Source organism: Salvelinus namaycush, chromosome 13 (genome assembly GCF_016432855.1).
Source record: "Salvelinus namaycush isolate Seneca chromosome 13, SaNama_1.0, whole genome shotgun sequence".
In the NCBI taxonomy this organism is placed as follows: Eukaryota; Metazoa; Chordata; class Actinopteri; order Salmoniformes; family Salmonidae; genus Salvelinus; species Salvelinus namaycush.
In genome coordinates, this window is record NC_052319.1 from 32,001,024 (window position 1) to 32,022,548 (window position 21,525).

The 21,525-nt window shown below is 46.8% G+C and overlaps 1 protein-coding gene across 4 annotated transcripts in view; it reads left to right on the top strand.

The window, feature by feature from the left end:
- LOC120058445 (B-cell CLL/lymphoma 9 protein-like) overlaps positions 1-21,525 on the top strand; it is a 33,041-nt gene that overhangs the window by 1,694 nt on the left and 9,822 nt on the right. For 3 of the 4 annotated variants that reach the window (XM_039007102.1, XM_039007106.1, XM_039007103.1), the window contains exons 2-3: positions 609-794; positions 7,175-7,247. The gene's annotated coding sequence lies outside the window, so the exon portion shown is untranslated. The remainder of the gene's footprint in view (positions 1-608; positions 795-7,174; positions 7,248-21,525) is intronic. The other variant, XM_039007104.1, reaches the window with a different exon arrangement.

Sequence of the window (21,525 nt, forward strand, 5' to 3'; positions counted from 1 at the left end):
CAATTAAGGAAAAAAAAAGAAAAACTAACACAAGATAATTACATATCAATAACAAGGCTATATACAGGGGATACCGGTACCGAGTCAATGTATGGGGGTACTGGTTAGTCGAGGTAATTTGTAAAGTGACTATGCATAGATAATAAACAGCTAGTAGCAGCACTGTAAAAACAAATCGGATGGGGGTGTGTGTGTATATGTAAATAGTCCGGGTGGCCATTTGATTAATTGTTTAGCAGTCTTATGGCTTGGGGGTAAATGCTGTTAAAGAGCCTTTTGGTCCTAGACTTGGAGCTCTGGTTTCGCTTGCTGTGCAGTATCATAGAGAACAGTGTATGAAGTTGAGTTGTAAGAGCTCTGGGCAAGAAGAAAAGTTTCAACACCCCTTAGGTCTCCAGGATCAGGGTTGGAGACCATTTAACCATTGAGCTAGGCTAGGCTAGTTCTAGAGAGGGGAAACTAATTCCTAGATAGAATGTATTCTACTAAAGAGGGGCTGAACTAGTTCACATTTGAAGAATTGGCGCTGTTGTATCGTTTGTGGCAGTGTAACATGTCTTTATGCAACAGACGGTTATTGGATGAGTAAAAAACTCTGTCTCTCTTAGGTGTGTGTTTGGCTGCGGAGACCTGTGTCTGTGAGGGTGTTGCCAGTGACTGAGCAAGGATCAGCTCCTGTGTTCAGGTGGCTTTGTCTGAGTGGGAGGAGTCAGGGTTCAAAGGTTGTGGCTCTGGGGACCCAAGGGCTGGATCTCCATATGAGGCCCTGCTGAGAGGGCTGGAGACCTACTAAGGTAATCAATCAATCACTATAGTCTGTCTGACACACACACACACACACACACACACACACACACACACACACACACACACACACACACACACACACACACACACACACACACACACACTACCTTTGCCTGTTGAACATTCAAGGCTGTGAGGGGAGAAGAGATGACCCTGGATTGTTTTGGCCTGGCAGTGCTATCTGTGATCTATACATGGTGAAGACACAGGAGGCTCAGGGTGTTCTGCCTGAGAAAACCATCCACACTGTTTATTTATCTGTTATCTAATCCACAGACTGTTAACCAAAAACCACTGCAAGGAAGAGGACAGGGAAATGGATATGGGTGTATTAAGGACAATTTATTTTTCTCCTTAGTGAATTTGCCTCATGTTTCCTGTATAGTTCACTTCATGGCTTTTCAAATTAAAATCCCGGGGTGAAACTGTTCTCACATCAATGTGGGAGGATTAGTAGGAGAGAAATGTGTGTTAGGGATCTATTCAATCCGTGGTGCTGAAGATCTGCTTTATAGCGCGATTGACAGTTTTGTTCCCGCGGTTGTTCCCGCGATTGACAGCATTGTTCCCGCGGTCGCGGAGAATGCATTCACTGTAAACGCTGCATATTAGGGCTGTGTCGATACCATTATTGCAATATTTTTTCTGTGGCAAATGAAAACACGAAGCAGACCAAACTTTTTGGACCTTTAAAAACCTGCTGTGTGTAAAATATAGTGTGCTATAGCTTGGAAAATAAATAAATGTGACAACATAATGATGTTTGTTTCCAACAGTTTTCCTAAAGAAGTGAAATCTGCTTCGTGTTTTGTTTCCTTGCCACGATACTAACGAGTATCGCGATACTTGTATCGTCCCGGCCCTACTGCATATGCCAGCTCAATCGGAAATGATCATTAAATGAATGGTGATCTTCCGCGGTACTTTGGCAATACGGATTGAATCCAGCCCTATGTGTTTAGAGAGAGATGCATGATGTGCTTTAGCTTCACACACACACACACACACACACACACACGTGACTGACAGCAGGGCGTCAGTAAGGCAAGGCACACCAACATACACCCACACACTGTATGTAGGTAGGTAGGGGAAACAGAACAGTGACACGACATGAGGAACCAGTCTTTTCAGACATTGGCTATGACTCACTATAGAAACCCATTCCCCAGCATGGCGAGAGCCACTGTCTGTCCCAGATAATATTCCTCTCCGTTTAACCATCCCACCAAATCTGTCTTTAAACTCCAGCTGACTTCTTAGACTCTCCAATCCCTTTTGTCATGTGCCTATCCTCTCTGTAGCTACATGCTGTATAGCTGCTTTAACAGCTGAGGTCTAGAAACGGTCAGTATTGAACCTGGCATGTCCTACAGGCCCACAGAATACAGGCTGCTGGTGTGTTTGTGCGTGTAATGCATGTGTGTGTGTTGGGCTATCCTCACTAGAGGTCGACCGATTATGATTTTTCAACGCTGATACCGATACCGATTATTGGAGGACCAAAAAAAGCCGATGCCGAATAATCGGACGATTTTTAAATATTTTTTATTTGTAATAATGACAATTACAACAATACTGAATGAACACTTATTTTAACTTAATATAATACATCAATAAAATCAATTTAGCATCAAATAAGTAATGAAACATGTTCAATTTGGTTTAAATAATGCAAAAACAAAGTGTTGGAGAAGAAAGTAAAAGTGCAATATGTGCCATGTAAGAAAGCTAACGTTTAAGTTCCTTGCTCAGGACATGAGAACATATGAAAGCTGGTGGTTCCTTTTAACATGAATCTTCAATATTCCCAGGTAAGAAGTTTTAGGTTATAGTTATTATAGGAATTATAGGACTATTTCTCTCTATACAATTTGTATTTCATATACCTTTGACTATTGGATGTTCTTATAGGCACTTTAGTATTGCCAGTGTAACAGTATAGCTTCCGTCCCTCTCCTCGCTCCTACCTGGGCTCGAACCAGGAACACATTGACAACAGCCACCCTCGAAGCAGCGTTACCCATGCAGAACAAGGGGAACAACTACTCCAAGTCTCAGAGCGAGTGACGTTTGAACTATTAGCGCGCACCCCGCTAACTAGCTAGCCATTTCACATCGGTTACACCAGCCTAATCTCGGGAGTTGATAAGCTTGAAGCATTGCGAAGATCTGCTGGCAAAATGCACGAAAGTGCTGTTTGAATGAATGCTTACGAGCCTGCTGCTGCCTACCACCGCTCAGTCAGACTGCTCTATCAAATCATAGACTTAATTATAACATAATAACACACAGAAATACGAGCCATAGGTCATTAATAGGGTCGAATCCGGAAATTATCATCTCGAAAACAAAACGTTTATTCTTTCAGTGAAATACGGAACCGTTCCGTATTTTATCTAACGGGTGGCATCCATAAGTCTAAATATTCCTGTTACATTGCACAACCTTCAATGTTATGTCATAGTTACGTAAAATTCTGGCAAATTAGTTCGCACCGAGCCAGGCGGCCCAAACTGTTGCATATACCCTGACTCTGCTTGCAATGAACGCAAGAGAAGTGACACAATTTCACCTGGTTAATATTGCCTGCTGACCTGGATTTCTTTTAGCTAAATATGCAGGTTTAAAAATATATACTTCTGTGTATTGATTTTAAGAAAGGCATTGATGTTTATGGTTGGGTACATTCGTGCAACGATTGTGCTTTTTTCGCAAATGCGCTTTTGTTAAGTCATCCCCTGTTTGGCGAAGTTGGCTGTCTTTGTTAGGAAGAAATAGTCTTCACACAGTTCGCAACGAGCCAGGCGGCCCAAACTGCTGCATATACCCTGACTCTGTTGCACAGAACGCAAGACAAGTGACACAATTTTCCTAGTTAAAATAAATTCATGTTAGCAGGCAATATGAACTAAGTATGCAGGTTTAAAAATATATACTTGTGTATTGATTTTAAGAAAGGCATTGATATTTATGGTAGGTACAAGTTGGAGCAACGACAGTCCTGTTTCGCGAATGCGCACCGCATCGATTATATGCAACGCAGGACACGCTAGATAAACTAGTAATATCATCAACCATGTGTAGTTAACTAGTGATTATGATTGATTGATTGATTGTTTTTTATAAGATAAGTTTAATGCTAGCTAGTAACTTACCTTGGCTTCTTACTGCATTCGCGTAACAGGCAGGCTCCTCGTGGAGTGCAATGTAAAGCAAGTGGTTAGAGCGTTGGACTAGTTAACCGTAAGGTTGCAAGATTGAATCCCAGAGCTGACATGGTAAAAATCTGTCGTTCCGCCCCTGAACAAGGCAGTTAACCCACCGTTCCTAGGCCGTCATTGAAAATAAGAATGTGTTCGTAACTGACAAGCCTAGTTAAATAAAGGTGTAAAAAAAAAAGGGATTTTTTCCTGGCCAAATTGGTGTCCAAAAATACCGATTCCCGATTGTTATGAAAACTTGAAATCGGCCCTAATTAATCGGCCATTCCGATTAATGGGCCGACCTCTAATCCTCACGGTGATGTGTGGGCCAGGCTGTAGTTGGGCTATTCCACAGAGTGATGCTGAGACTCAGATTTCTCACTTTAAAATGCAGCTCTATGCACAAAGACTACTTTTAACAATTTCCTCTAAAAATTTGACAAACACATTTACTTGAAGAACAGTGCAGATGCCAAGTTTGTTAACAGAAGAACGGCACCAACAGCACAAACCATCATTCTGTTACCAAACCTTGCATCTGCACTGTTCTTCAAGTAAATTTATTTTTGTACAATTCAGTGGAAATTGTTAATAGTAGTCCTTGTTCAGAGCTGTATGTTTTGTTTAACTCTGCAATCATTGGTTTTTGCTTGACATTAATTTTAAAGTGAAAATCATCTGAGTCTCAGTGTCACTGTTACTGTGGATTGCCCATCTGTCACTCATCCTCCGTGTTGCTGTGTGTTGATAGACAGTTTGGCCTGTGTACAGGCTGTTCCCCCTGGCCCTAGGTGGGGAGTTGGAGACAGAACCACAGTCTCTGCTTGTACCCAGCACCATGGTAGCCACTAGCCTGGCAGTTGGTCTGCAGATGACACTGCTAAAACACCGAAAACAGTCAATATTGTCAGCAGGGTTGTGATCATCCAGCACCAAATCGGAAGAAAACTGACACAAATGTTTTGTTGAGGTTTGCCCTAATGAACGCAACCAGAATGAGCAAAATCATGAGGTATTTGTTCCTAATTAAGGGTTAATGGATGAGGTTAGGTAGATGGCACGCCGTGTCTCTTTTTGCATGGCCAGAATGTGACGGTAAGGTTCCAGCTGGTAGGTTTGTCACCTGGTCTGGTGCTGTTCCAAGGTTCCAGAACCCTGGGCTCCTTTATCGCTCCAGAACACTTCCAGAATGTCTCATTACATAGTTCCCCACTAAGGTTCCATATGATCCTTCTGCCCATTCTCAGTGAAACTCTGTGTCTACCAGCCTGTGTGTAATTTCTGTGTGTCTGTGAATGTGCCTGCATGTCTATAATATGTGTAAGTGTTGGTGTGTTTCTGTGTCTGCCTGTGTGCTTTAATTGGGCAGGTCTTTGCCAGTGTGTTTAAAATTCCATGGGAATGACACACCAGGGTAAAGTGTGGTAATTCAGGGACAGACCCTGGTTCATGTTCTCTCCACAGGGCTAATGTTGGCCTACAAGACAGGAGAGGAGGTGGGTGTGTGTGATGTAATCATCAAAGATAAGAATTACTTCCACAAATATGCCCTCTGCAGCTTTTATTGTGTAAGCCTTGGGTCAGTAGGACCTTATTGGAGGTGTGTGTACAGTATGTTAGACACAAAACAGACAGACTTTGAGCTCAGCTAAATCTGCCCTCTCTGTCCCCATGCTCCTCCCATTCCTCAGGATCACTAATCAATGACTTGGTCTCACGCCATCAAAAATGACCACACGCTCCTGCTGCTCACCAGAAAATGATTGGGGGGAGGGGAAGTGTACAGTATAGAAATGGACCACATAGATTTAACATCACAATATCCAGTTGTATGACAGACCATCAGAAATGTTTGCATGATAGACTGGAATGTTTCAATGTGTGTTACACGCCAACATATTTATTTTGTTGTTGCACATCAAATGGAAATATTTGCATTGTGCTATTTCAGTGGTGCCTACATTTTAGCCGGGCGTATCCAGCTCCCTCGGAGTAGAGAGAAGTGTGTGTTGTGTTCCCTCTGTCTCTGTGGGGCACAGGGCCTCACAAGGCTCCCTCTGACCGCTGGGATTTCTCACAATGCGTTGAGCCGCAGGGAAATGTCCTCACAGCATGAGCTAAGGAGGAATGTGGACAGTGTGGGAGCGACCAGAGGGATGGAGGGAGGTAGTCGCGGACGAGAGAACACTGCAGAGGGAGGGCAGGGGAGGACAGGACAGGGCAGGAGGTGAGAGGACAGGACAGGGCAGGAGGTGAGAGGATAGGGAGGGCAGGAGGTGAGAGAACAGGGCAGGTGAGGTGAGAGGACATGGCAGGAGAGGACAGGGCAGGAGAGGTGAGGTGAGAGGACATGGCAGGAGAGGACAGGGCAGGAGAGGTGAGGTGAGAGGACATGGCAGGAGAGGACAGGGCAGGAGAGGTGAGGTGAGAGGACATGGCAGGAGAGGACAGGGCAGGAGAGGTGAGGTGAGAGGACATGGCAGGAGAGGACAGGGCAGGAGAGGTGAGGTGAGAGGACATGGCAGGAGAGGGGAGGGCAGGGAAGGTGAGGTGAGAGGGCAGGAGGTGAGGTGAGAGGGCAGAAGAGGTGAGATGAGAGGACAGGGCAGGAGGTGAGATGAGAGGACAGGGCAGGAGGTGAGGTGAGAGGACAGGAGGTGAGAGGAGCTAGTGTGTTGGAAGCACTGGAGTTGCAGTTGGAGGTATCAGGTTGTATCAACCTATATTACGTACTCTGAATAAACAATCTAGGTTAAATCTGTTAGCAACTTCTATGCTGTTTGTGCCCTGGTATTTGTCCTGGTATTTGCCCTTGTATTTGCCCTGGTATTTGCCCTGGTATTTGCCCTGGTATTTGCCCTGGTATTTGTCCTGGTATTTGTCCTGGTATTTGAGCAATATAAAAGTGTGTATCTTACGGTGTATGCACTTTTCTGTGTGAGAGCCAGAAAGGTGGAGCAAGAGAGAGAAGGATAATCTGTGGTGAGGTGTGTGTGAGACGATCAGTGCAGCAGTAGAGCTGCAGAGTGCCAGTCCTGCTGCCAGCTCTGACCCGCCTGGCCGACACGCATGGCACCATGCATGCCCAGGCACAGACAGCAGATGTGAGTCAGCTCTGTGTGTGTCTCCTGTAAATTTTTCCCTGTCTCTCCTGCCTGCAGGTTTTGGGGTCACACACGCTTCTCTTCCCGGTGCAGTGATGGCCACATCTGTATCATGACCCTGATGGACATGGTGAGTGCCTTAGCATGACATTACAACATTACATAACATATGATGCAGCATAGCAGTGGGGAGGTGAGACTACTTTGTTTAGGCTACAAGACGCTACTACTAGCTCAGTTGAATACACTTAGAGACAGACAGAGCGAGAAGGAAGATAGGGAGAGAGAATGAGATGGAGAGCGACAGAGGTGTGTGCTACAGGCATGTATAGTGAGGAAGAGCTCACTCATAACTCTGTGTGTGCATACGAATATGTGTGTGTGTGTGTGTGTGTGTGTGTGTGTGTGTATGAATGCTTGTGTGTTTTGTCTTAGCATGGTGAATGTATGTCACACCCCTCCCTTGGCATCACAGCTGTATATTTAGCCATTACCCTGCGTTCTGAGCATTGTGTGTGTTATATACAAGGCGTGGTGTGTGTGTGTGTGTCTGGCACCGTGTACAGGAAGCCACCTGAACAGGTGAACTCCCAGGTGTCGGCTGTCAGCCGAGCAGAGCAGGAAGAGCAGGGCATCCCCGTGTCAGACATGTTGGTGGGAAAGACGACTCAGTGAACTTAACAGGGAGTTTCATAGAGATGAATGTTCCCTCTGCTCTCTCTGCTAAGTCCTGTGGTCTGTCTGACTGTCTGTCTGGGAGGATGTACAGTCAAAGGGATTTACTGTCTTTGTCTTAGACTGTCGATTAGAGGGTGTGTGTGTGTGAAGCTAAGCTAACATAGCCGTCCCTTAGACCTGAAGTAACCATAGGTGTAGTCTAGTGGTACTGACGGTTGACATTGCAGTGTGGGGTGGTGGTGTTACATTGTATGGAATCCAGGCTGGGTTGATACATGCTACCTGTGTGTTTGCATGTATGTTTTCACTGTGATTGTGCAAGATTGGTGTGTCTATGCTACTGTGCCAGTGGTTATACAGGCTTAGCTGGGTGTGTGTGTGTTTCTGTCTGTGAGTCATTGTCTTGCAGAGAGAGGAGAGAAGCGAGGGAGAGTTTAAGTGTAAACAAATAGTGGGAAAAAATGATTTAGAGCGGGAGGAGAAGGACAGAGGGTATAGAGCGAGAGAGAAAGAAAGAAAGGGGGGGTAGCGAGCTACTCACTGCTCTGTTGTGGCTGAGCTGCGAAATGGGATTTGCATAAATGAGGCTGAAACGTCAGCAGGCCTTTTACATCCAGCAGGGCTAAGAGGTGGGTGATTGACTGATCAGCTAATAGAGGGAGAGGAACCTCTCTGACTATCCCTTTCTGTCTGTGTGTGTGTGTGTGTGTGTGTGTGTGTGTGTGTGTGTGTGTGTGTGTGTGTGTGTGTGTGTGTGTGTGTGTGTGTGTGTGTGTGTGTGTGTGTGTGTGTGTGTGGTGGCTGGTGTGTGTGTGTGGTGGCTGGTGTGTGTGTGTGGTGGCTGGTGTGTGTGTGGTTGCTGGTGTGTGTGTGTGTGTTAGAGGTCGACCGATTATGATTTTTCAATGCCGATACTGATTATTGGAGTACCAAAAAAAGCCGATACCGATTAATCGGCCAATTTTTATATATATATTTGTAATAATGACAATTACAACAATACTGAATGAACAATGAACACTTTTATTTTAACTTAATATAATACATCAATAAAATCAATTAAGTCTCAACATGTTCAATTTGTGTGTGTGCGAGGTTTCTAGTGTCTGTGTGTGTGTGCGGGGTTTTTGCTGTGTGTGTGTGGGGTTTCTGCTTTGTGTGTGTGTGTGGGGGGGGGGGGGTTCTGCTCTCTGTGTTTCTGGTGTGTGTGTGTGGTTTCTGGTGTGTGTGTGTGGTTTCTGGTGTGTGTGTGTGGTTTCTGGTGTGTGTGGGGGGGGGGGGGGGGGGGGGGGAAGGGGTTCGTGTTTGTATGTGTGTGTGAGGGAAGTTTCTGCTGTGTCGGGTGGGGGGGGGGGGTTCTGCTGTGTGTGTGTGTGTGTGTGGGGTTTCTGGTGTGTGTGTGTGTGGGGTTTTTGGTGTGTGTGGGGGGGGTTTTTGGTGTGTGTGTGGGATTTCTGGTGTGTGTGGGGTTTTTGGTGTGTGTGTGTGGGGTTTTTGGTGTGTGTGTGTTTTTTTTTTGGTGTGTGTGTGGGGGGTTTCTGGTGTGTGTGTGGGATTTCTGGTGTGCGTGTGAGGTTTTTTTGGTGTGTATGTGTGTGTGAGGGGGGGGGGGGGGGTCTGCTCTCGGTGTTTCTGGTGTGTGTGTCTGTGTGTGTGGGGTTTCTGGTGTGTGTGTGTGTGTGTGTGTGGAGGGGGGGTTTCTGGTGTGTGGAGGGGGTTTCTGGTGTGTGTGTGTGGGTTTTTTGGTGTGTATGTGTGGGGGGGCTTGTTGTGTGTGGGGGGGGGGGGGGTTCTGTTCTCTGTGGTTCTGGTGTGTATGGTTTCTGGTGTGTGTGTGTGGTTTCTGGTGTGTGTGTGGGGGTGGGGGTGGGGGGTTCGTGTGTGGTTTCTGGTGTGCGTGTGTGTGTGTGTGTGTGTGGGGTTTCTGCTGTGTGGGGGGGGGGGGGGTTTCTGGTGTGTCGGGGGGGGTTCTGCTGTGTGTGTGGGGTTTCTGGTGTGTGTGTGTGTGGGGTTTCTGGTGTGTGTGTGGGGGGTTTCTGGTGTGTGTGTGTGTGGTTTCTGCTGTGTGTGTGTGGTTTCTGCTGTGTGTGTGTGGTTTCTGCTGTGTGTGTGTGTGGTTTCTGCTGTGTGTGTGGTTTCTGCTGTGTGGGTGTGTGTGTGGGTGTGTGTGTGGTTTCTGCTGTGTGTGTGTGTGTGTGTGTGGTTTCTGCTGTGTGTGTGTGTGTGGTTTCTGCTGTGTGTGTGTGTGGTTTCTGCTGTGTGTGTGTGTGTGTGTGTGTGTGTGTGGTTTCTGCTGTGTGTGTGTGTGGTTTCTGCTGTGTGTGTGTGTGTGGTTTCTGCTGTGTGTGTGTGTGTGTGTGTGTGTATGGTTTCTGCTGTGTGTGTGTGTGGTGTCTGCTGCATTTGTGTGTGTGGTTTCTGCTGTGTGTGTGTGTGTGTGTGTGTGGGTGTGGTTTCTGCTGTTTGTGTGTGGTTTCTGCTATGTGTGTGTGTGTGGTTTCTGCTGTGTGTGTGTGTGTGTGTGTGGTTTTTGCTGTGTGTGTGTGTGTGTGTGGTTTCTGCTGTGTGTGTGGTTTCTGCTGTGTGTGTGTGTGGCTCTGATGTGTGTGTGTGTGGTTGTGTGGTTTCTGCTGTGTGTGTGTGGTTTCTGCTGTGTGTGTGTGTGTGTGTGTGGTTTCTGCTGTGTGTGTGTGTGTGTGTGGTTTCTGCTGTGTGTGTGTGTGTGTGGTTTCTGCTGTGTGTGTGTGTGTGTGTGTGTGTGTGTTGTCTGCTGTGTGTGTGTGTGTTGTCTGCTGTGTGTGTGTGTGTGTGTGTGTGTGTTTGTAGGGGGGGTTTATGGTGTGTGTGTGTGTGTGTGTGTGGGGGGGGGGGTTCTGGTGTGTGTTTGGAGGGTTCTGTGTGTGTGTGTGGTTTTTGCTGTGTGTGTGTTTGTGTGTGTGTGTGTGTGTTGTCTGCTGTGTGTGTGTGTGTGTGTGTGTTGTCTGCTGTGTGTGTGTGTGTGTGTGTGTGGTGTCTGCTGTGTGTGTGTGTGGTTTCTGTTGTGTGTGTGTGTGGTTTCTGTTGTGTGTGTGGTTTCTGTTGTGTGTGTGTGTGTGTGTGGTTTCTGCTGTGTGTTTGTGTGTGTGGTTTCTGCTGTGCGTGTGTGTGTGTGTGTGTGTGTGGTTTCTGCTGTGTGTGTGAGTTTGTGGATTCTTTTGTGTGTGTGTGTGTGGATTCTTTTGTGTGTGTGTGTGTGGATTCTTTTGTGTGTGTGTGTGTGTGTGTGTGTTGTTTCTGCTGTGTGTGTGTGTGTGGTGTCTGCTGTGTGTGTGTGTGTGGTTTCTGCTGTGTGGGTGTGTGTTTGGTTTCTGCTGTGTGTGTGTGTGTTTGGTTTCTGCTGTGTGTGTGTGTTTGGTTTCTGCTGTGTGTGTGTGTGTGGTTTCTGCTGTGTGTGTGTGGTTTCTGCTGTGTGTGTGTGGTTTCTGCTGTGTGTGTGTGGTTTCTGCTGTGTGTGTGTGGTTTCTGCTGTGTGTGTGGTTTCTGCTGTGTGTGTGTGTGTGTGTGTGTGTGTGTGTGTGTGTGTGTGTGTGTGTGTGTGTGTGTGTGTGTGTGTGTGTGTGTGTGTGTGTGTGGTTTCTGCTGTGTGTGTGTGTGTGTGTGTGTGGTTTCGGCTGTGTGTGTGTGTGGTTTCTGCTGTGTGTGTGTGGTGTCTGCTGCGTTTGTGTGTGTGTGGTTTCTGCTGCGGGTGTGGTTTCTGCTGTGTGGGGTGTGGTTTCTGCTGTGTGTGTGTGTGGTTTCTGCTGTGTGTGTGTGTGTGTGGTTTCTGCTTTGTGTGTGTGTGGTTTCTGCTTTGTGAGTGTGTGGTTTCTGCTGTGTGTGTGTTTTTTCTGCTGTGTGTGTGTGTGGTTTCTGCTGTGTGTGTGGTTTCTGCTGTGTGTGTGTGCGTGTGGTTTCTGCTGTGTGTGTGTGTGTGGTTTTTGCTGTGTGTGTGTGTGGTTTCTGCTGTGTGTGTGTGTGTGTGTGTGTGTGTGTGTGTGTGTGTGTGTGTGTGTGTGTGTGTGTGTGTGTGTGTGTGTGTGGTTTCTGCTGTGTGTGTGTGTGGTTTCTGCTGTGTGTGTGTGTGTGTGTGGTTTCTGCTGTGTGTGTGTGTGGTTCTGATGTGTGTGTGTCTGTGTGTGGTTTCTGCTGTGTGTGTGTGTGTGTGTGGTTTATGCTGTGTGTGTGTGTGTGTGTGTGTGGTGTCTGCTGTGTGTGTGTGTAGGGGGCGTTTCTGGTGTGTGTGTGTGTGGGTTCTGCTGTGTGTGTGTGTGGGTTCTGCTGTGTGTGTGTGTGTGTGTGTGTGTGTGGTTTCTGCTGTGTGTGTGTGTTTTTAGTTTCTGCTGTGTGTGTGTGTGTTTGGTTTCTGCTTTGTGTGTGTGTGTGTGTGTGGTTCCTGCTGTGTGTGTGTGTGGTTCCTGCTGCGTGTGTGGTGTGGTTCCTGCTGCGTGTGTGGTGTGGTTCCTGCTGCGTGTGTGGTGTGGTTTCTGCTGTGTGTGTGTGGGTGTGGTTTCTGCTGTGTGTGTGTGTGGTTTCTGCTGTGGGTGTGTGTGTGTGGTTTCTGCTGTGTGTGTGTGTGTGTGTGTGTGGTTTCTGCTGTGTGGGTGTGTGTGTGTGGTTTCTGCTGTGTGGGTGTGTGTGTGTGGTTTCTGTTGTGTGTGTGTGTGTGTAGTTTCTGCTGTGTGTGTGTGTGTGTGTGTGGTTTCTGCTGTATGTGTGTGTGTGTGTGTGTGGTTTCTGCTGTGTGTGTGTGGTTTCTGCTGTGTGTGTGTGGTGTCTGCTGCATTTGTGTGTGTGGTTTCTGCTGTGTGTGTGTGTGTGTGTGTGTGGTTTCCGCTTTGTGTGTGTGTGGTTTCTGCTTTGTGAGTGTGTGGTTTCTGCTGTGTGTGTGTGTGTGGTTTCTGCCCTGTGTGTGTGTGTGTGTGTGGTTTTTGCTGTGTGTGTGTGTGGTTTTTGCTGTGTGTGTGTGTGTGTGTGTGTGTGTGTGTGTGTGTGGTTTCTGCTCTGTGTGTGGGTTCTGCTGTGTGTGTGTGTGTGGTTTCTGCTGTGTGTGTGTGTGTGTGTGGTTTCTGCTGTGTGTGTGTTTTTAGTTTCTGCTGTGTGTGTGTGTGTTTGGTTTCTGCTGTGTGTGTGTGTGTGTGTGTGTGGTTCCTGTTGTGTGTGTGTGTGTGGCTCTGATGTGTGTGTGTGTGTGTGGTTTCTGCTGTGTGTGTGTGTGGTTTCTGCTGTGTGTGTGTGTGGTTTCTGCTGTGTGTGTGTGTGTGTGTGGTTTCTGCTGTGTGTGTGTGTGGTTTCTGCTGTGTGTGTGTGTTTGGTTTCTGCTGTGTGTGTGTGTGTGGTTTCTGCTGTGTGTGTGTGTGTTTGGTTTCTGCTGTGCGTGTGTGTGTTTGGTTTCTGCTGTGTGTGTGTGTGTTTGGTTTCTGCTGTGTGTGTGTGTGTGTGTTTGGTTTCTGCTGTGTGTGTGTGTGGTTTCTGCTGTGTGTGTGTGTGTGTGTCTGTGGTTTCTGCTGTGTGTGTGTGTGTGTGTGGTTTCTGCTGTGTGTGTGTGGTGTCTGCTGCATTTGTGTGTGTGGTTTCTGCTGCGTGTGTGTGTGTGTGGTTTCTGCTTTGTGAGTGTGTGGTTTCTGCTTTGTGAGTGTGTGGTTTCTGCTGTGTGTGTGTGTGTGTGTGTGGTTTTTGCTGTGTGTGTGTGTGTGTGTGTGTGTGTGTGTGTGTGTGTGTGTGGTTTCTGCTCTGTGTGTGTGTGGCTCTGATGTGTGTGTGTGTGTGTGTGGTTTCTGCTCTGTGTGTGTGTGGTTTCTGCTGTGTGGTGTCTGCTGTGTGTGTGTGTGTGTGTGTGTGTGTGTGTGTGTGTGTGTGTGTGTGTGTGGTTTCTGCTGTGTGTGTGGTTTCTGCTGTGTGTGTGTGTGGTTTCTGCTGTGTGTGTGTGTGTTTGTGTGTGGTTTATGCTGTGTGTGTGTGTGTTTGTGTGTGGTGTCTGCTGTGTGTGTGTTTGTAGGGGGGGTTTCTGGTGTGTGTGTGTGTGGTTTCTGTTGTGTGTGTGTGTGTGGTTTCTGTTGTGTGTGTGTGTGTGTGTGTGTGGTTTCTGTTGTGTGTGTGTGTGGTTTCTGCTGTGTGTGTGTGTGTGGTTTCTGCTGTGTGTGTGTGTGTGGTTTCTGCTGTGTGTTTGTGTGTGTGGTTTCTGCTGTGTGTGTGTGTGTGTGTGTGTGTGTGTGTGTGTGTGTGTGTGTGTGTGTGTGATTTCTGCTGTGTGTGTGTGGTTTCTGCTGTGTGTGTGTGGTTTCTGCTGTGTGTGTGAGTTTGTGGTTTCTGCTGTGTGTGTGAGTTTGTGGATTCTTTTGTGTGTGTGTGTGGATTCTTTTGTGTGTGTGTGTGTGGATTCTTTTGTGTGTGTGTGTGTGTTGTTTCTGCTGTGTGTGTGTGTGTGTGGTTTCTGCTGTGTGTGTGTGTGTGTGTGTGGTTTCTGCTGTGTGTGGGTGTTGTTTCTGCTGTGTGTGTGTGTGTGTGTGTGTGTGTGGTTTCTGCTGTTTATGTGTGTGTGGTTTCTGCTGTGTGTGTGTGGTGGCTCCTTTGTGTGTGTGGTGGCTGCTGCATGTGCGTTCTGTGACAGCAGTGTCAGCAAGAGGCCCAATTAGTGTCTCGTTAGTGTGTGATTGTAGTGAGAGGGTGATTGACAGGTCCTGCTGTGTGTGTGTGCACTGTGCAGCGCTAGTGAAAGACTGATGTAAGTATAACTAGCTACACCAGGGAAAGTGAAGAGAGTGAGTTTAGCTATTCTAGTGCTCAGCCAACACTGCACGATTGGAAAGGACTCAATACACTAGGATCCCTTCCAATCAGTCCCTCGGTATAACGTACTACGGGGAGTCAACGACCAATCGTATTTACCTGAAAACTGGTATCACGCCCAATGAATGCCGAGCCCGCCTTCAGAAGCCCTTCATTCCAGGGCTCGCATTTATTTCCTCAATTCTTCGCTCTTCAGCTCGCCTGATGGAAGAACGTGCCACGCAATTTACAAACTTTTCAAGCACACGACAACTATAAGATTCGGCTCCGACTTAAGTGTCTTAGTGAGAGGAGAGTACTCGTCCCCCTAGATGTTGCGCGTTTTGGGTCTTGGTATCTGTTTTGAAATGGGATTGTCTAAGGCAGGGAGAAAGCAGCAGCGGTGGTAGGAGTTGTATTGGGTTGTCAACCAAGCCGAGTGAGGCTCATTCCGGTTTCTCTGGCAGTGTTCAGAGTCCAGTTTCTGGGGATGATATACTACCCCTGGTTAGGTCTGGAGGGTTTTCTAAGTGTGAATCAGATGGCATCCATACGGGGGAGCCTAAAGCCCCGCCCTTGGATTCAGCGGGGGAGAGTGAACCATTGGTGGCTAATGCTCTATTTGATGGAGCTGTGTTGTAGGGCGGCAGATCACCTGGGGGTGGATTTGACTTCTCCAAAAGCAGTGGAGTTCCTCCAGGTTTGGGGAAAGGTGTTTACCTCCTGTCATTGCTGTGTGAGTTAGCCTCCAGAGGCTAACAAGGGGGCTAATCCTAGCATGGTGCTTCCGAATAAACAGTGCCGGGTCTCCAGGCATCAGCTGGACAAGTGTGGCGGCCTGGTTGTTGAATGTGGTCACAATGCTGCAGAGGTATCATATCGATTTGCTGCAGAAGCTAAATAGGACCGTGGAGTTGGGGAATCCGGTTTCAGAGCTTCTTGGTGTAATCTGTGCTACAGCTCTATCTCCCTGTACTATCCTGACTGTGGGGGAAAGCATGGGGTCGACGGTGGTGGCTCAGCTCCACCTCTGGTTGACGTTGTCCCAGATTCCTGAGAGGGACAGGCGTATGTATTTGGATGAGCCAGTTTTGTCAACAAGGTTATTTTGGCTCGGCTATGGAGTCCTTACAGGCTTGTTTCGAGGAGAAACAAAAACAGGACGCAGCTCTACGGGTCCTTTTCCCATGAAAATCCTTTGCGGGGGTGGCTCGGCTGTTCCCAAGGCGTGATGGAAAGGGTCCAGGCCAGAGGTGGGTTGCCAGAGGGAGGCTTCAAGGTTGGTTTTTGACTGTCTTGGTGCATCTGGGCAGCGGTGGATGTCTTGGTACAGATGCCATGCTGGGTCAAAGAAGAGCGTGGTGAAAGCAGATTCGTCCGTGGCACGGTTTCTGGGTCTCGTTCAGGACTCTGTTATGAATCATGCGTTTTTGTCCCAACAGAAGGGCGGTCACATTCTGGTTCTGTCTGGCATGGTTTCAGCTGGGGCACTCATGCCTTTTCTCTTGTGCCTGCGGTTATTGGGTCTGATTGGGTCAGCATTCAGCACCATAGTACCCTCCAAGCACATCATTAAGCTGGAGGCCCTTTGTCTCAACCCCGCCCTGTGCAATTGGGTCCTGGACTTCCTGACGGGCCACCCCCAGGTGGTGAAGGTAGGAAACAAGACCTCCACTTCGCTGATCCTCAACACTGGGGCCCCACAAGTGTGCGTGCTCAGCCCCCTCCTGTACTCCCTGTTCACCCATGACTGCATGGCCATGCACGCCTCCAACTCAATCATCAAGTTAACAGAAGACACAACAGTAGTAGGCTTGATTACCAACAACAATGAGACAGCCTATAGGGAGGAGGTGAGGGCACTCAGTTTGGTGTCAGGAAAACAACTTCTCACTCAACGTCAACAAAACAAAGGAGATGATTGTGGACTTCCGGAAACAGCAGAGGGAGCACCCCCTATCCACATCGACGGGACAGCAGTGGAGAAGTTGGAAAGTTTAAAAAAAAGTTCCTCGGCATACACATCACGGACAAACTGAAATGGTCCACCCACACAGACAGTGTGCTGAAGAAGGCGCAACAGTGCCTCTTCAACCTAGGAGGTTGAAGAAATTTGGCTTGTCACTTAAAACCCTCAAACTTTTACAGATGCACAATTGAGAGCATCCTGTCAGGCTGCATCACCGCCTGGTTTGGCAACTGCACCGCACATAACCACAGGACTCTTCAGAGGGTGGTGCGGTCTGCACAACGCATCACCGGGCGAAAACTATCTGCCCTCCAGGACATTTACAGCACACAATGTCACAGGAAGGCCAAAAAGATCATCAAGGACAGCAACCACCCGAGCCACTGCCTGTTCACCCCGCTACCATCACGAAGGCGAGGTCAGTACAGGTGCATCAAAGCTGGGACCAAGAGACTGGAAAAACAGCTTCTATCTCAAGGCCATCAGACTGTTAAACAGCCATCACTAACACAGAGAGGCTGCTGCCTACATACAGACTTGAAATCATTGGCCACTTTAATAAATGGATCACTAGTCACTTTAATAATGCCACTTTAATAATGTTTACATATCTTGCATTACTCATCTCATGTATATACTGTGTTTTATACCATCTCTTGCATCTTGCCTATGCCGCTCTGTCATTGCTCATCCATATATTTATATGTATATATTCTTATTCCATTCCTTCACATAGATTTGTGTGTATTAGGTAGTTGTTGTGGAATTGTTAGATTACTTGCTAGATATTGCTGCACTGTCGGAACTAGCAGCATTTCGCTACACTCGCAATAACATCAGCTTACCATGTGACCAATAAAATAACATTTTTTATTTAACCTTTTAACTAGGCAAGTCAGGTAAATTCTTATATACAATGACGGCCTACCCCGGCCAAACCCGGACGACGCTGGGCCAAATGTGCGCTGCCGTATGGGTCTCCCAATCACAGCCGGATGTGATACAGCCTGGATTTGATGGCCTCTGATAGCTGGGGTGCCTCTGGGGCTTCTGTCGCTGCATCTGGACGTATCCCGTCCCTCCATTGGTTGTTTGAGGTATTCCCGTCGTGCCTAAGGACGTTGACTCCTTGGAGGGACCCGCGACTGCTGTTGCAGGGGGTTCTCATGGGCCGGGTAGTGCCCCGCAGGGTGATCACGACAGTATCATCCTTAGTGGGATGGGGAGCGTTGTATTCAAGTTTTTCTGTATTTTATTATATGTCACGTGCACAAGTACAGTGAAATGCCTTTCTTGCAAGCTTCAAACCCAATAACGCAGTACTGAATATCAATGTAGCACAAAAATAACAAGGTAGAACAAAAACAAACAAGAAATAGAAATAAGAACACGAGAAGTAAGAAGCTATATACAGGGTCTGTTCCAGTACCATATTTACAATGTGCAGGGATACTGGAGTGATAGAGGTATAGGGGTAAGGTGACTGAGTAGCAGCAGCGTAAATGAAGTTTGTATGTGAGTGAGTGTAGAGTCAGTATAAATGTTTGTGCATTTTGTGTGTATTGGAGTGTCAGTGAGTGTGTAGAGTTGTTCTTGGAACCGTGGGGTCTATGGACTTGGGCTGCAGTGGCATCGTGTCAATGCGCATAGCCAAGTTCCAGTAGGTTCTGGTTCCCTGTATGGGGCTCTGACAGTTCAGGCTTCTCGGGTAAGTATTAGGGGAAAAGGTGGCTTCTGTAAGCCCATTTTGGAGCCGGTGAAACCTATGTCTGCTTGAGTTGCCGTGGGCTTCCTAGTTTGGTACCCTCTGAGCCGGCTTGGTGCGTGATTGTATGTCCCCATAGTATATTATACTGAGTGACCTACAGGACGTACAGTACTGAATATAATTACTGTTCCCTGAAGGAGGGAATGAGGTATAACATATTTTGGCCCCACTTCGTCAGAGGGTTTGGGCTCGCTGATGCACGGTATTGAAGTGAGGAAATGAATGCGTGCCCCAGTATTATAGCCAGGAAGGTGAGGCTTCTATTGGCTCGGCATCCATTGGCTCGTTTGGTGTGTTTTCAGTTTTCTTCAGGTGAATGTTTTCTTCGTTGGTAATGTACAGTTGAAGTCGGAAGTTTACATACACTTAGGTAGGAGTCATTAAAACTAGTTTTTCAACCACTCCACAAATTTCTTGTTAACAAACTATAGTTTTGGCAAGTTGGTTAGGGCATCTACATTGTGCATGACACAAGTAATTCTTCCAATAATTGTTTACAGACAGATTATTTCACTTATAATTCACTGTATCACAATTCCAGTGGGTCAGAAGTTTACATATACACTAAGTTGACTGTGCCTTTAAACAGCTTGGAAAATACTAGAAAACGATGTCATGGCTTTAGAAGCTTCTGATAGGGTAATTGACATCATTTGAGTCAATTGGAGGTGTACCTGTGGATGTATTTCAAGGCCTACCTTCAAACTCAGTGCCTCTTTGCTTGACATCATGGGAAAATCAAAAGAAATCAGCCAAGACATCAGAAAAAAAATTGTAGACCTCCACAAGCCTGGTTCATCCTTGGGAGCAATTTCCAAACGCCTGAAGGTACCACGTTCATCTGTACAAACAATAGTATGCAAGTATTCACACCATGGGACCACGCATCTGTCATACCACTCAGGAAGGAGACGCGTTCTGTCTCCCAGAGATGAACGTACTTTGGTGCGAAAAGTGCAAATCCATCCCAGAACAACAGCAAAGGACCTTGTGAAGATGCTGGAGGAAACGGGTACAAAAGTATCTATATCCACAGTAAAATGAGTCCTATATCGACCTGAATGGCCTGAATGGCCGCTCAGCAAGGAAGAAGCCCTGCTCCAAAACCGCCATAAAAAAGCCAGACTACGGTTTGCAACTGCACATGGGGACAAAGATCGTACTTTTTGGAGAAATGTCCTCTGATGAAACAAAAATATAACTGTTTGGCCATAATGACCATCGTTATGTTTGGAGGAAAAAGGGCGAGGTTTGCAAGCCGAAGAACACCATCCCAACCGTGAAGCACGGGGTGGCAGCATCATGTTGTGGGGGTGCTTTGCTGCAGGAGGGACTGGTGCACTTCACAAAATAGATGGTATCATGAGGAAGTACAATTACGTGGATATATTGAAGCAAAATCTCAAGACATCAGTCAGGAAGTTAAAGCTTGGTCGCAAATGGGTCTTCCAAATGGCTTAAGGACAACAAAGTAAAGGTATTGGAGTGGCCATCACAAAGCCCTGACCTCAATCCCATAGAAAATTTGTGGGCAGAACTGAAAAATTGTGTGCGAGCAAGGAGGCTTACAAATCTGACTCAGTTACACCAGCTCTGTCAGGAGGAATGGGCCAAAATTCCCCGAACGTATTGAGTGTATGTAAACTTCTGACCCACTGGGAATGTGATGAAAGAAATAAAAGCTGAAAAATCATTCTCTACTATTATTCTGACATTTCACATTCTTGAAATAAAGTGGTGATCCTAACTGACCAAAGACAGGGAATTTTTACTAGGATTAAATGTCAGGAATTGTGAAGAACTGAGTTTAAATGTACTTGGCTAAGGTGTATGTAAACCTCCGACTTCAACTATATATAGGCCACAAGATGGGCTGTTTGTAATAGGTGAATTGCCCTTTGTGAGTTCAGCCGTACACACGGTTGTCTGACCAACATAATGCAAATTAAATCTTGAAAGTAGTAGCCTAGTTATCCATGCATGCAAACAAAAATACTGAATAGCAGTTTGGCTTATAATACACAGTAGTAGGCCTAGTAAACAAAATATCAGATCGATTAAAGGCATGACACAATCTATATTTAGGCTAGTTCCATTAACAGTAAACAAACACAGTAAATAAAAGGCCAATGGAGATCCAACTAATCCAAACAACGTAGGTTTTTGGACAGAACCTGCTGCTAGGGTAGGATCCTAGGCTAACCTGGGCTGGCTCGGCTCCTCTATTCCAAGATCAACAGGAACAGTTGGAGGTTGAGCCATTATCCTGGTGGCACTTGTGGAAGGGTGGGTAGGCTCTGCACACGGAGCTAGCTGAGCTCGGCAGCATCATTGCACTTGTGGAAGGGCGGGTAGGCTCTGCACACGGAGCTAGCTGAGCTCGGCAGCATCATTGCACTTGTGGAAGGGTGGGTAGGCTCTGCACACGGAGCTAGCTGAGCTCGGCAGCATCATTGCACTTGTGGAAGGGTGGGTAGGCTCTGCACACGGAGCTAGCTGAGCTCGGCAGCATCATTGCACTTGTGGAAGGGTGGGTAGGCTCTGCACACGGAGCTAGCTGAGCTCGGCAGCATCATTGCACTTGTGGAAGGGTGGGTAGGCTCTGCACACGGAGCTAGCTGAGCTCGGCAGCATCATTGCACTTGTGGAAGGGTGGGTAGGCTCTGCACACGGAGCTAGCTGAGCTCGGCAGCATCATTGCACGTAGTGGAAAAGTACCCAATTGTCATACTTGAGTAAAAGTAAAGATACCAGTAAAATACTACTTGAGTAAAAGGCTAAAACTATTTGGTTTTAAATATACTTAAATATCAAAAGTAAATGTAATTGCAAAAATATACTTAAGTATCAAGTTAGTGTAAATCATTTCAAATTCCTTATATTAAGCAAATAAGATGGCACCATTTTCTTCTTTTTTTAAATGTACAAATAGCCAGGGGCACACTCCAACACTCGGACATCATTTACAAACAAAGCATGTGTGTTTAGTGAGTCCGCCAGATCAGATTCCGTAAAGATGACCAGGGATCTTGATAAGTGTGTGAATTGGACCTGTCCTGTTAAGCATTAATAATGTTTCACCCAACAGTACATTTGTTTCTTTAGGAATGTAGTGAACTAAATATAAAGTACAGATACCACAAAAAAAGACTTAACTAGTACTTTAAAGTGTTTTTACTTAAGTACTTTACACCACTGATCATCGCTGCT